This window comes from Taudactylus pleione, unplaced genomic scaffold (assembly GCF_031769625.1).
Source record: "Taudactylus pleione unplaced genomic scaffold, aTauple2 ptg001029l, whole genome shotgun sequence".
NCBI classification, from domain to species: domain Eukaryota; kingdom Metazoa; phylum Chordata; class Amphibia; order Anura; family Myobatrachidae; genus Taudactylus; species Taudactylus pleione.
Window position 1 is genome coordinate 676,587 of NW_028285430.1, and position 15,122 is coordinate 691,708.

At 31.4% G+C, this 15,122-nt stretch overlaps 3 non-coding genes across 3 annotated transcripts; all 3 read right to left on the bottom strand.

The window, feature by feature from the left end:
• Window positions 1-1,951: 1,951 nt before the first annotated feature.
• TRNAF-GAA (transfer RNA phenylalanine (anticodon GAA)) lies at window positions 1,952-2,024 on the bottom strand. Its single transcript has one exon. It is a non-coding gene; the product is annotated as a tRNA-Phe (tRNA).
• A 6,236-nt stretch (window positions 2,025-8,260) lies between these two features.
• TRNAF-GAA (transfer RNA phenylalanine (anticodon GAA)) lies at window positions 8,261-8,333 on the bottom strand. The gene has a single exon. It is a non-coding gene; the product is annotated as a tRNA-Phe (tRNA).
• A 6,233-nt stretch (window positions 8,334-14,566) lies between these two features.
• On the bottom strand, window positions 14,567-14,639 carry TRNAF-GAA (transfer RNA phenylalanine (anticodon GAA)). The gene has a single exon. It is a non-coding gene; the product is annotated as a tRNA-Phe (tRNA).
• Between the last annotated feature and the right edge of the window lie 483 nt (window positions 14,640-15,122).

Below are 15,122 nucleotides of genomic sequence, written 5' to 3' on the forward strand. Positions count from 1 at the left end.
ATGCCGAAACCCAGAACCTTTAGATCTTCAGTCTAACACTCTCCCAACTGAGCTATTTCGGCAAGGTCTGTGTATGGCAAAAGTCACTAAGACCTCAACTGAGCTATGTTTGCATGGTTACACAAGGTTAAGTATCAATATTTTTCTGTCATCATGATTGCATGAAATGAAGGGAAAAGATGTGTTTTATACTGTAAATATATAAATTACAAACCCTTAATCGTACATTTAAGTAAAAGTTTTATCAAATTGTGGTCAGGAAGCATTGTTAGATTACTTCAAATTTTCATAATGGTTAGAGTAGCATGACTTACAACATGAAAACAATATTTAAGCTGTATTTATGCACCATGTTGTTAAATAAACATTCTCATCATTTAGAAGTTACTACTGAATACTCAACTCTGTTAAGAAATTATGTTTTTTAAATTTGAAATAATTAAATACTGATAACTTCTCAAGGAAAAAAAGAAAAAACGTACTCAAACATGCCGAAACCCAGAACCTTTAGATCTTCAGTCTAACACTCTCCCAACTGAGCTATTTCGGCATGGTCTGTGTATGGCAAAAGTCCATAAGACCTCAACTGAGCTATGTTTGCATGGTTACACAAGGTTAAGTATCAATATTTTTCTGTCATCATGATTGCATGAAATGAAGAGAAAAGATGTGTTTTATACTGTAAATATATAAATTACAAACCCTTAATCGTACATTTAAGTAAAAGTTTTATCAAATTGGGGTCAGGAAGCATTGTTAGATTACTTCAAATTTTCATAATAGAGTAGCATGACGGACAACATGAAAACAATATTTAAGCTGTATTTATGCACCGTGTTGTTAAATAAACATTCTCATCATTTAGAAGTTACTACTGAATACTCAACTATGTTAAGAAATGATGTTGTTTAAATTTGAAATAATTAAATTCTGATCATTACTCAAGGAAAAACGGAAAAAAGCAATCAAAAATGCCGAAACTCGGGATCGAACCAGGGACCTTTAGAACTTCAGTCTAACGCTCTCCCAAATGAGCTATTTCGGCAAGGTCGGTGTATGGCAAAAGTCACTAAGACCTCAACTGAGCTATGTTTGCATGGATACACAAGGTTAAGTATCAATATTTTTCTGTCATCATCATTGCATGAAATGAAGAGAAAAGATGTGTTTTATACTGTAAATATATAAATTACAAACCATTTATCGTACATTTAAGTAAAAGTTTTAACAAATTGTGGTCAGGAAGCAGTTTGTTTACTTCAAATTTTCATAATAGAGTAGCATGACGGACAACATGAAAACAATATTTAAGCTGTATTTATGCACCGTGCTGTTAAATAAACATTCTCATAATTTAGAAGTTTCTACTGAATACTCAACTATGTTAAGAAACAATGTTGTTTACATTTGAAATACTTAAATACTGATAACTACTCAAGGAAATAAGAAAAAAGGTACTCAAACATGCTGAAACCCGGGACCTTTAGATCTTCAGTCTAACACTCTCCCAACTCCGCTATTTCAGCAAAGTCTGTGTATGGCAAAAGTCACTAAGACCTCAACTGAGCTATGTTTGCATGCTTACACAAGGTTTAGTATCAATATTTTTCTGTCATCATGATTGCATGAATTGAAAAGAAAATATGTGCTTTATACTGTAAATATATCCATTACAAACAATTAATCATACATTTAAGTAAAAGTTTTAACAAATTGTGGTCAGGAAGCATTGTTAGATTACTTCAAAGTTTCATAATGGTTAGAGTAGCATGACTTACAACATGAAAACAATATTTAAGCTGTATTTATGCACCATGTTGTTAAATAAACATTCTCATAATTTAGAAGTTACTACTGAATACTCAAATATGTTAAGAAATTACTTTTTTTAAATTTGAAATAATTAAATTCTAATCACTACTCAAGGAAAAAAGAAAAATGAACTCAGACATGCCGAAACCCGGGATCGAACCAGTGACCTTTAGATCTTCAGTCTAATGCTCTCCCAACTGAGCTATTTCGGCAAGGTCAGTGTATGAAAAAAGTCACTAAGACCTCAACTGAGCTTTGTTTGCATGCTTACACAAGGTTTAGTATCAATATTTTTCTGTCATCATGATTGCATGAAATGAAGGGAAAAGATGTGTTTTATACTGTAAATATATAAATTACAAACCCTTAATCGTACATTTAAGTAAAAGTTTTAACAAATTGTGGTCAGGAAGCATTGTTAGATTACTTCAAATTTTCATAATGGTTAGAGTAGCATGACTTACAACATGAAAACAATATTTAAGCTGTATTTATGCACCATGTTGTTAAATAAACATTCTCATCATTTAGAAGTTACTACTGAATACTCAACTCTGTTAAGAAATTACGTTTTTTAAATTTGAAATAATTAAATACTGATAACTTCTCAAGGAAAAAAGAAAAAACGTACTCAAACATGCCGAAACCCAGAACCTTTAGATCTTCAGTCTAACACTCTCCCAACTGAGCTATTTCGGCAAGGTCTGTGTATGGCAAAAGTCACTAAGACCTCAACTGAGCTATGTTTGCATGGTTACACAAGGTTAAGTATCAATATTTTTCTGTCATCATGATTGCATGAAATGAAGGGAAAAGATGTGTTTTATACTGTAAATATATAAATTACAAACCCTTAATCGTACATTTAAGTAAAAGTTTTATCAAATTGTGGTCAGGAAGCATTGTTAGATTACTTCAAATTTTCATAATGGTTAGAGTAGCATGACTTACAACATGAAAACAATATTTAAGCTGTATTTATGCACCATGTTGTTAAATAAACATTCTCATCATTTAGAAGTTACTACTGAATACTCAACTCTGTTAAGAAATTATGTTTTTTAAATTTGAAATAATTAAATACTGATAACTTCTCAAGGAAAAAAGAAAAAACGTACTCAAACATGCCGAAACCCAGAACCTTTAGATCTTCAGTCTAACACTCTCCCAACTGAGCTATTTCGGCATGGTCTGTGTATGGCAAAAGTCACTAAGACCTCAACTGAGCTATGTTTGCATGGTTACACAAGGTTAAGTATCAATATTTTTCTGTCATCATGATTGCATGAAATGAAGAGAAAAGATGTGTTTTATACTGTAAATATATAAATTACAAACCCTTAATCGTACATTTAAGTAAAAGTTTTATCAAATTGGGGTCAGGAAGCATTGTTAGATTACTTCAAATTTTCATAATAGAGTAGCATGACGGACAACATGAAAACAATATTTAAGCTGTATTTATGCACCGTGTTGTTAAATAAACATTCTCATCATTTAGAAGTTACTACTGAATACTCAACTATGTTAAGAAATGATGTTGTTTAAATTTGAAATAATTAAATTCTGATCACTACTCAAGGAAAAACGGAAAAAAGCAATCAAAAATGCCGAAACTCGGGATCGAACCAGTGACCTTTAGATCTTCAGTCTAATGCTCTCCCAACTGAGCTATTTCGGCAAGGTCAGTGTATGGCAAAAGTCACTAAGACCTCAACTGAGCTATGTTTGCATGGTTACACAAGGTTAAGTATCAATATTTTTCTGTCATCATGATTGCATGAAATGAAGAGAAAAGATGTGTTTTATAATGTAAATATATAAATTACAAACCCTTAATCGTACATTTAAGTAAAAGTTTTAACAAATTGTTGTCAGGAAGCAGTTAGTTTACTTCAAATTTTCATAATAGAGTAGCATGATGGACAACATGAAAACAATATTTAAGCTGTATTTATGCACCGTGTTGTTAAATAAACATTCTCATCATTTAGAAGTTACTACTGAATACTCAACTATTTTAAGAAATTATGTTGTTTACATTTGAAATACTTAAAAGCTGATAACTGCTCAAGGAAAGAAGAAAAAAGGTACTGAAACATGCTGAAACCCGGGACCTTTAGATCTTCAGTCTAACGCTCTCCCAACTGAGCTATTTCGGCAAAGTCTGTGTATGGCAAAAGTCACTAAGACCTCAACTGAGCTATGTTTGCATGGTTACACAAGGTTTAGTATCAATATTTTTCTGTCATCATGATTGCATGAAATGAAAAGAAAATTTGTGTATTATACTGTATAACCCTTAATTATACATTTAAGTAAAAGTTTTAACAAATTGTTGTCAGGATGCATTGTTAGATTAGTTCAAATTTTCATAATAGAGTAGCATGACGGACAACATGAAAACAATATTTAAGCTGTATTTATGCACTGTGTTGTTAAATAAACATTCTCATCATTTAGAAGTTACTACTGAATACTCAACAATGTTAAGAAACGATGTTGTTTACATTTGAATACTTAAATACTGATAACTACTCAAGGAAATAAGAAAAAAGGTACTCAAACATGTTGAAACCCAGGACCTTTAGATCTTCAGTCTAACGCTCTCCCAACTGAGCTATTTCGGCAAAGTCTGTGTATGGCAAAAGTCACTAAGACCTCAACTGAGCTATGTTTGCATGGTTACACAAGGTTTAGTATTAATATTTTTCTGTCATCATGATTGCATGAAATGAAAAGAAAATATGTGTTTTATACTGTAAATATATCCATTACAAACCCTTAATCATACATTTAAGTAAAAGTTTTAGCAAACTGAGGTCAGGAAGCATTGTTAGATTACTTCAAATTTTCATAATAGTTAGAGTAGCATGACTTACAACATGAAAACAATATTTAAGCTGTATTTATACACCGTGTTGTTAATTAAACATTCTCATCATTTCGAAGTTACTACTGAATACTCAACTATGTTAAGAAATGATGTTGTTTACATTTGAAATAAATAAATACTGATAAGTACTCAAGGAAAAAAGAAAAAATGTACTCAAACATGCTGAGACCCGGGACCTTTAGATCTTCAGTCTAATGCTCTCCCAACTGAGCTATTTCGGCAAAGTCTGTGTATGGCAAAAGTCACTAAGACCTCAACTGAGCTATGTTTGCATGGTTACACAAGGTTTAGTATTAATATTTTTCTGTCATATTGATTGCATGAAATGAAAAGAAAATATGTGTTTTATACTGTAAATATATCCATTACAAACCCTTAATCATACATTTAAGTAAAAGTTTTAGCAAATTGTGGTCAGGAAGCATTGTTAGATTACTTGAAACTTTCATAATAGTTAGAGTAGCATGACTTACAACATGAAAACAATATTTAAGCTGTATTTATGCACCGTGTTGTTAATTAAACATTCTCATCATTTAGAAGTTACTACTAAATACTCAACTATGTTAAGAAATGATGTTGTTTAAATTTGAAATAATTAAATTCTGATCACTACTCAAGGAAAAAAGAAAAAATGCACTCTAACATGCCGAAACCCGAGATCGAACCAGGGACTTTTAGATCTTCAGTCTAACGCTCTCCCAAATGAGCTATTTTGGCAATGTCGGTGTATGGCAAAAGTCACTAAGACCTCAACTGAGCTATTTTTGCATAGTTACACAAGGTTAAGTATCAATATTTTTCTGACATCATGGTTCCATGAAATGAAGAGAAAAGATGTGTTTTATACTGTAAATATATAAATTACAAACCCTTAATCGTACATTTAAGTAAAAGTTTTATCAAATTGTGGTCAGGAAGCTTCAAATTTTCATAATAGAGTAGCATGACGGACAACATGAAAACAATATTTAAGCTGTATTTATGCACCGTGTTATTAAATAAACATTCTCATCATTTAGAAGATACTACTGAATACTCAACTATGTTAAGAAATGATGTTGTTTACATTTGAAATAGTTAAATACTGATAACTACTCAAGGAAAAAAGAAAAAATGTACTCAAACATGCTGAGACCCGGGTCCTTTAGAGCTTCAGTCCAATGCTCTCCCAACTGAGCTATTTCAGCAAAGTCTGTGTTTGGCAAAAGTCACTAAGACCTCAACTGAGCTTTGTTTGCATGCTTACACAAGGTTTAGTATCAATATTTTTCTGTCATCATGATTGCATGAAATGAAAAGAAAATATGTGTTTTATACTGTATAACCCTTAATTATACATTTAAGTAAAAGTTTTAACAAATTGTGGTCAGGAAGCATTGTTAGATTACTTCAAATTTTCATAATGGTTAGAGTAGCATGACTTACAACATGAAAACAATATTTAAGCTGTATTTATGCACCATGTTGTTAAATAAACATTCTCATCATTTAGAAGTTACTACTGAATACTCAACTCTGTTAAGAAATTACGTTTTTTAAATTTGAAATAATTAAATACTGATAACTTCTCAAGGAAAAAAGAAAAAACGTACTCAAACATGCCGAAACCCAGAACCTTTAGATCTTCAGTCTAACACTCTCCCAACTGAGCTATTTCGGCAAGGTCTGTGTATGGCAAAAGTCACTAAGACCTCAACTGAGCTATGTTTGCATGGTTACACAAGGTTAAGTATCAATATTTTTCTGTCATCATGATTGCATGAAATGAAGGGAAAAGATGTGTTTTATACTGTAAATATATAAATTACAAACCCTTAATCGTACATTTAAGTAAAAGTTTTATCAAATTGTGGTCAGGAAGCATTGTTAGATTACTTCAAATTTTCATAATGGTTAGAGTAGCATGACTTACAACATGAAAACAATATTTAAGCTGTATTTATGCACCATGTTGTTAAATAAACATTCTCATCATTTAGAAGTTACTACTGAATACTCAACTCTGTTAAGAAATTATGTTTTTTAAATTTGAAATAATTAAATACTGATAACTTCTCAAGGAAAAAAAGAAAAAACGTACTCAAACATGCCGAAACCCAGAACCTTTAGATCTTCAGTCTAACACTCTCCCAACTGAGCTATTTCGGCATGGTCTGTGTATGGCAAAAGTCCATAAGACCTCAACTGAGCTATGTTTGCATGGTTACACAAGGTTAAGTATCAATATTTTTCTGTCATCATGATTGCATGAAATGAAGAGAAAAGATGTGTTTTATACTGTAAATATATAAATTACAAACCCTTAATCGTACATTTAAGTAAAAGTTTTATCAAATTGGGGTCAGGAAGCATTGTTAGATTACTTCAAATTTTCATAATAGAGTAGCATGACGGACAACATGAAAACAATATTTAAGCTGTATTTATGCACCGTGTTGTTAAATAAACATTCTCATCATTTAGAAGTTACTACTGAATACTCAACTATGTTAAGAAATGATGTTGTTTAAATTTGAAATAATTAAATTCTGATCATTACTCAAGGAAAAACGGAAAAAAGCAATCAAAAATGCCGAAACTCGGGATCGAACCAGGGACCTTTAGAACTTCAGTCTAACGCTCTCCCAAATGAGCTATTTCGGCAAGGTCGGTGTATGGCAAAAGTCACTAAGACCTCAACTGAGCTATGTTTGCATGGATACACAAGGTTAAGTATCAATGTTTTTCTGTCATCATCATTGCATGAAATGAAGAGAAAAGATGTGTTTTATACTGTAAATATATAAATTACAAACCATTTATCGTACATTTAAGTAAAAGTTTTAACAAATTGTGGTCAGGAAGCAGTTTGTTTACTTCAAATTTTCATAATAGAGTAGCATGACGGACAACATGAAAACAATATTTAAGCTGTTTTTATGCACCGTGCTGTTAAATAAACATTCTCATAATTTAGAAGTTTCTACTGAATACTCAACTATGTTAAGAAACAATGTTGTTTACATTTGAAATACTTAAATACTGATAACTACTCAAGGAAATAAGAAAAAAGGTACTCAAACATGCTGAAACCCGGGACCTTTAGATCTTCAGTCTAACACTCTCCCAACTCCGCTATTTCAGCAAAGTCTGTGTATGGCAAAAGTCACTAAGACCTCAACTGAGCTATGTTTGCATGCTTACACAAGGTTTAGTATCAATATTTTTCTGTCATCATGATTGCATGAATTGAAAAGAAAATATGTGCTTTATACTGTAAATATATCCATTACAAACAATTAATCATACATTTAAGTAAAAGTTTTAACAAATTGTGGTCAGGAAGCATTGTTAGATTACTTCAAAGTTTCATAATGGTTAGAGTAGCATGACTTACAACATGAAAACAATATTTAAGCTGTATTTATGCACCATGTTGTTAAATAAACATTCTCATAATTTAGAAGTTACTACTGAATACTCAAATATGTTAAGAAATTACTTTTTTTAAATTTGAAATAATTAAATTCTAATCACTACTCAAGGAAAAAAGAAAAATGAACTCAGACATGCCGAAACCCGGGATCGAACCAGTGACCTTTAGATCTTCAGTCTAATGCTCTCCCAACTGAGCTATTTCGGCAAGGTCAGTGTATGAAAAAAGTCACTAAGACCTCAACTGAGCTTTGTTTGCATGCTTACACAAGGTTTAGTATCAATATTTTTCTGTCATCATGATTGCATGAAATGAAGGGAAAAGATGTGTTTTATACTGTAAATATATAAATTACAAACCCTTAATCGTACATTTAAGTAAAAGTTTTAACAAATTGTGGTCAGGAAGCATTGTTAGATTACTTCAAATTTTCATAATGGTTAGAGTAGCATGACTTACAACATGAAAACAATATTTAAGCTGTATTTATGCACCATGTTGTTAAATAAACATTCTCATCATTTAGAAGTTACTACTGAATACTCAACTCTGTTAAGAAATTACGTTTTTTAAATTTGAAATAATTAAATACTGATAACTTCTCAAGGAAAAAAGAAAAAACGTACTCAAACATGCCGAAACCCAGAACCTTTAGATCTTCAGTCTAACACTCTCCCAACTGAGCTATTTCGGCAAGGTCTGTGTATGGCAAAAGTCACTAAGACCTCAACTGAGCTATGTTTGCATTGTTACACAAGGTTAAGTATCAATATTTTTCTGTCATCATGATTGCATGAAATGAAGGGAAAAGATGTGTTTTATACTGTAAATATATAAATTACAAACCCTTAATCGTACATTTAAGTAAAAGTTTTATCAAATTGTGGTCAGGAAGCATTGTTAGATTACTTCAAATTTTCATAATGGTTAGAGTAGCATGACTTACAACATGAAAACAATATTTAAGCTGTATTTATGCACCATGTTGTTAAATAAACATTCTCATCATTTAGAAGTTACTACTGAATACTCAACTCTGTTAAGAAATTATGTTTTTTAAATTTGAAATAATTAAATACTGATAACTTCTCAAGGAAAAAAGAAAAAACGTACTCAAACATGCCGAAACCCAGAACCTTTAGATCTTCAGTCTAACACTCTCCCAACTGAGCTATTTCGGCATGGTCTGTGTATGGCAAAAGTCACTAAGACCTCAACTGAGCTATGTTTGCATGGTTACACAAGGTTAAGTATCAATATTTTTCTGTCATCATGATTGCATGAAATGAAGAGAAAAGATGTGTTTTATACTGTAAATATATAAATTACAAACCCTTAATCGTACATTTAAGTAAAAGTTTTATCAAATTGGGGTCAGGAAGCATTGTTAGATTACTTCAAATTTTCATAATAGAGTAGCATGACGGACAACATGAAAACAATATTTAAGCTGTATTTATGCACCGTGTTGTTAAATAAACATTCTCATCATTTAGAAGTTACTACTGAATACTCAACTATGTTAAGAAATGATGTTGTTTAAATTTGAAATAATTAAATTCTGATCACTACTCAAGGAAAAACGGAAAAAAGCAATCAAAAATGCCGAAACTCGGGATCGAACCAGTGACCTTTAGATCTTCAGTCTAATGCTCTCCCAACTGAGCTATTTCGGCAAGGTCAGTGTATGGCAAAAGTCACTAAGACCTCAACTGAGCTATGTTTGCATGGTTACACAAGGTTAAGTATCAATATTTTTCTGTCATCATGATTGCATGAAATGAAGAGAAAAGATGTGTTTTATAATGTAAATATATAAATTACAAACCCTTAATCGTACATTTAAGTAAAAGTTTTAACAAATTGTTGTCAGGAAGCAGTTAGTTTACTTCAAATTTTCATAATAGAGTAGCATGATGGACAACATGAAAACAATATTTAAGCTGTATTTATGCACCGTGTTGTTAAATAAACATTCTCATCATTTAGAAGTTACTACTGAATACTCAACTATTTTAAGAAATTATGTTGTTTACATTTGAAATACTTAAAAGCTGATAACTGCTCAAGGAAAGAAGAAAAAAGGTACTGAAACATGCTGAAACCCGGGACCTTTAGATCTTCAGTCTAACGCTCTCCCAACTGAGCTATTTCGGCAAAGTCTGTGTATGGCAAAAGTCACTAAGACCTCAACTGAGCTATGTTTGCATGGTTACACAAGGTTTAGTATCAATATTTTTCTGTCATCATGATTGCATGAAATGAAAAGAAAATTTGTGTATTATACTGTATAACCCTTAATTATACATTTAAGTAAAAGTTTTAACAAATTGTTGTCAGGATGCATTGTTAGATTACTTCAAATTTTCATAATAGAGTAGCATGACGGACAACATGAAAACAATATTTAAGCTGTATTTATGCACTGTGTTGTTAAATAAACATTCTCATCATTTAGAAGTTACTACTGAATACTCAACAATGTTAAGAAACGATGTTGTTTACATTTGAATACTTAAATACTGATAACTACTCAAGGAAATAAGAAAAAAGGTACTCAAACATGTTGAAACCCAGGACCTTTAGATCTTCAGTCTAACGCTCTCCCAACTGAGCTATTTCGGCAAAGTCTGTGTATGGCAAAAGTCACTAAGACCTCAACTGAGCTATGTTTGCATGGTTACACAAGGTTTAGTATTAATATTTTTCTGTCATCATGATTGCATGAAATGAAAAGAAAATATGTGTTTTATACTGTAAATATATCCATTACAAACCCTTAATCATACATTTAAGTAAAAGTTTTAGCAAACTGAGGTCAGGAAGCATTGTTAGATTACTTCAAATTTTCATAATAGTTAGAGTAGCATGACTTACAACATGAAAACAATATTTAAGCTGTATTTATACACCGTGTTGTTAATTAAACATTCTCATCATTTCGAAGTTACTACTGAATACTCAACTATGTTAAGAAATGATGTTGTTTACATTTGAAATAAATAAATACTGATAAGTACTCAAGGAAAAAAGAAAAAATGTACTCAAACATGCTGAGACCCGGGACCTTTAGATCTTCAGTCTAATGCTCTCCCAACTGAGCTATTTCGGCAAAGTCTGTGTATGGCAAAAGTCACTAAGACCTCAACTGAGCTATGTTTGCATGGTTACACAAGGTTTAGTATTAATATTTTTCTGTCATATTGATTGCATGAAATGAAAAGAAAATATGTGTTTTATACTGTAAATATATCCATTACAAACCCTTAATCATACATTTAAGTAAAAGTTTTAGCAAATTGTGGTCAGGAAGCATTGTTAGATTACTTGAAACTTTCATAATAGTTAGAGTAGCATGACTTACAACATGAAAACAATATTTAAGCTGTATTTATGCACCGTGTTGTTAATTAAACATTCTCATCATTTAGAAGTTACTACTGAATACTCAACTATGTTAAGAAATGATGTTGTTTAAATTTGAAATAATTAAATTCTGATCACTACTCAAGGAAAAAAGAAAAAATGCACTCTAACATGCCGAAACCCGAGATCGAACCAGGGACTTTTAGATCTTCAGTCTAACGCTCTCCCAAATGAGCTATTTTGGCAATGTCGGTGTATGGCAAAAGTCACTAAGACCTCAACTGAGCTATTTTTGCATAGTTACACAAGGTTAAGTATCAATATTTTTCTGACATCATGGTTCCATGAAATGAAGAGAAAAGATGTGTTTTATACTGTAAATATATAAATTACAAACCCTTAATCGTACATTTAAGTAAAAGTTTTATCAAATTGTGGTCAGGAAGCTTCAAATTTTCATAATAGAGTAGCATGACGGACAACATGAAAACAATATTTAAGCTGTATTTATGCACCGTGTTATTAAATAAACATTCTCATCATTTAGAAGATACTACTGAATACTCAACTATGTTAAGAAATGATGTTGTTTACATTTGAAATAGTTAAATACTGATAACTACTCAAGGAAAAAAGAAAAAATGTACTCAAACATGCTGAGACCCGGGTCCTTTAGAGCTTCAGTCCAATGCTCTCCCAACTGAGCTATTTCAGCAAAGTCTGTGTTTGGCAAAAGTCACTAAGACCTCAACTGAGCTTTGTTTGCATGCTTACACAAGGTTTAGTATCAATATTTTTCTGTCATCATGATTGCATGAAATGAAAAGAAAATATGTGTTTTATACTGTATAACCCTTAATTATACATTTAAGTAAAAGTTTTAACAAATTGTGGTCAGGAAGCATTGTTAGATTACTTCAAATTTTCATAATGGTTAGAGTAGCATGACTTACAACATGAAAACAATATTTAAGCTGTATTTATGCACCATGTTGTTAAATAAACATTCTCATCATTTAGAAGTTACTACTGAATACTCAACTCTGTTAAGAAATTACGTTTTTTAAATTTGAAATAATTAAATACTGATAACTTCTCAAGGAAAAAAGAAAAAACGTACTCAAACATGCCGAAACCCAGAACCTTTAGATCTTCAGTCTAACACTCTCCCAACTGAGCTATTTCGGCAAGGTCTGTGTATGGCAAAAGTCACTAAGACCTCAACTGAGCTATGTTTGCATGGTTACACAAGGTTAAGTATCAATATTTTTCTGTCATCATGATTGCATGAAATGAAGGGAAAAGATGTGTTTTATACTGTAAATATATAAATTACAAACCCTTAATCGTACATTTAAGTAAAAGTTTTATCAAATTGTGGTCAGGAAGCATTGTTAGATTACTTCAAATTTTCATAATGGTTAGAGTAGCATGACTTACAACATGAAAACAATATTTAAGCTGTATTTATGCACCATGTTGTTAAATAAACATTCTCATCATTTAGAAGTTACTACTGAATACTCAACTCTGTTAAGAAATTATGTTTTTTAAATTTGAAATAATTAAATACTGATAACTTCTCAAGGAAAAAAAGAAAAAACGTACTCAAACATGCCGAAACCCAGAACCTTTAGATCTTCAGTCTAACACTCTCCCAACTGAGCTATTTCGGCATGGTCTGTGTATGGCAAAAGTCCATAAGACCTCAACTGAGCTATGTTTGCATGGTTACACAAGGTTAAGTATCAATATTTTTCTGTCATCATGATTGCATGAAATGAAGAGAAAAGATGTGTTTTATACTGTAAATATATAAATTACAAACCCTTAATCGTACATTTAAGTAAAAGTTTTATCAAATTGGGGTCAGGAAGCATTGTTAGATTACTTCAAATTTTCATAATAGAGTAGCATGACGGACAACATGAAAACAATATTTAAGCTGTATTTATGCACCGTGTTGTTAAATAAACATTCTCATCATTTAGAAGTTACTACTGAATACTCAACTATGTTAAGAAATGATGTTTAAATTTGAAATAATTAAATTCTGATCATTACTCAAGGAAAAACGGAAAAAAGCAATCAAAAATGCCGAAACTCGGGATCGAACCAGGGACCTTTAGAACTTCAGTCTATCGCTCTCCCAAATGAGCTATTTCGGCAAGGTCGGTGTATGGCAAAAGTCACTAAGACCTCAACTGAGCTATGTTTGCATGGATACACAAGGTTAAGTATCAATATTTTTCTGTCATCATCATTGCATGAAATGAAGAGAAAAGATGTGTTTTATACTGTAAATATATAAATTACAAACCATTTATCGTACATTTAAGTAAAAGTTTTAACAAATTGTGGTCAGGAAGCAGTTTGTTTACTTCAAATTTTCATAATAGAGTAGCATGACGGACAACATGAAAACAATATTTAAGCTGTATTTATGCACCGTGCTGTTAAATAAACATTCTCATAATTTAGAAGTTTCTACTGAATACTCAACTATGTTAAGAAACAATGTTGTTTACATTTGAAATACTTAAATACTGATAACTACTCAAGGAAATAAGAAAAAAGGTACTCAAACATGCTGAAACCCGGGACCTTTAGATCTTCAGTCTAACACTCTCCCAACTCCGCTATTTCGGCAAAGTCTGTGTATGGCAAAAGTCACTAAGACCTCAACTGAGCTATGTTTGCATGCTTACACAAGGTTTAGTATCAATATTTTTCTGTCATCATGATTGCATGAATTGAAAAGAAAATATGTGCTTTATACTGTAAATATATCCATTACAAACAATTAATCATACATTAAAGTAAATTTTTTAACAAATTGTGGTCAGGAAGCATTGTTAGATTACTTCAAAGTTTCATAATGGTTAGAGTAGCATGACTTACAACATGAAAACAATATTTAAGCTGTATTTATGCACCATGTTGTTAAATAAACATTCTCATAATTTAGAAGTTACTACTGAATACTCAAATATGTTAAGAAATTACTTTTTTTAAATTTGAAATAATTAAATTCTAATCACTACTCAAGGAAAAAAGAAAAATGAACTCAGACATGCCGAAACCCGGGATCGAACCAGTGACCTTTAGATCTTCAGTCTAATGCTCTCCCAACTGAGCTATTTCGGCAAGGTCAGTGTGTGACAAAAGTCACTAAGACCTCAACTGAGCTATGTTTGCATGGTTACACAAGGTTAAGTATCAATATTTTTCTGTCATCATGATTGCATGAAATGAAGAGAAAAGATGTGTTTTATAATGTAAACATATAAATTACAAACCCTTAATCGTACATTTAAGTAAAAGTTTTAACAAATTGTGGTCAGGAAGCAGTTAGTTTACTTCAAATTTTCGTAATAGAGTAGCATGACGGACAACATGAAAACAATATTTAAGCTGTATTTATGCACCGTGTTATTAAATAAACATTCTCATCATTTAGAAGATACTACTGAATACTCAACTATGTTAAGAAATGATGTTGTTTACATTTGAAATAGTTAAATACTGATAACTACTCAAGGAAAAAAGAAAAAATGTACTCAAACATGCTGAGACCCGGGTCCTTTAGAGCTTCAGTCCAATGCTCTCCCAACTGAGCTATTTCAGCAA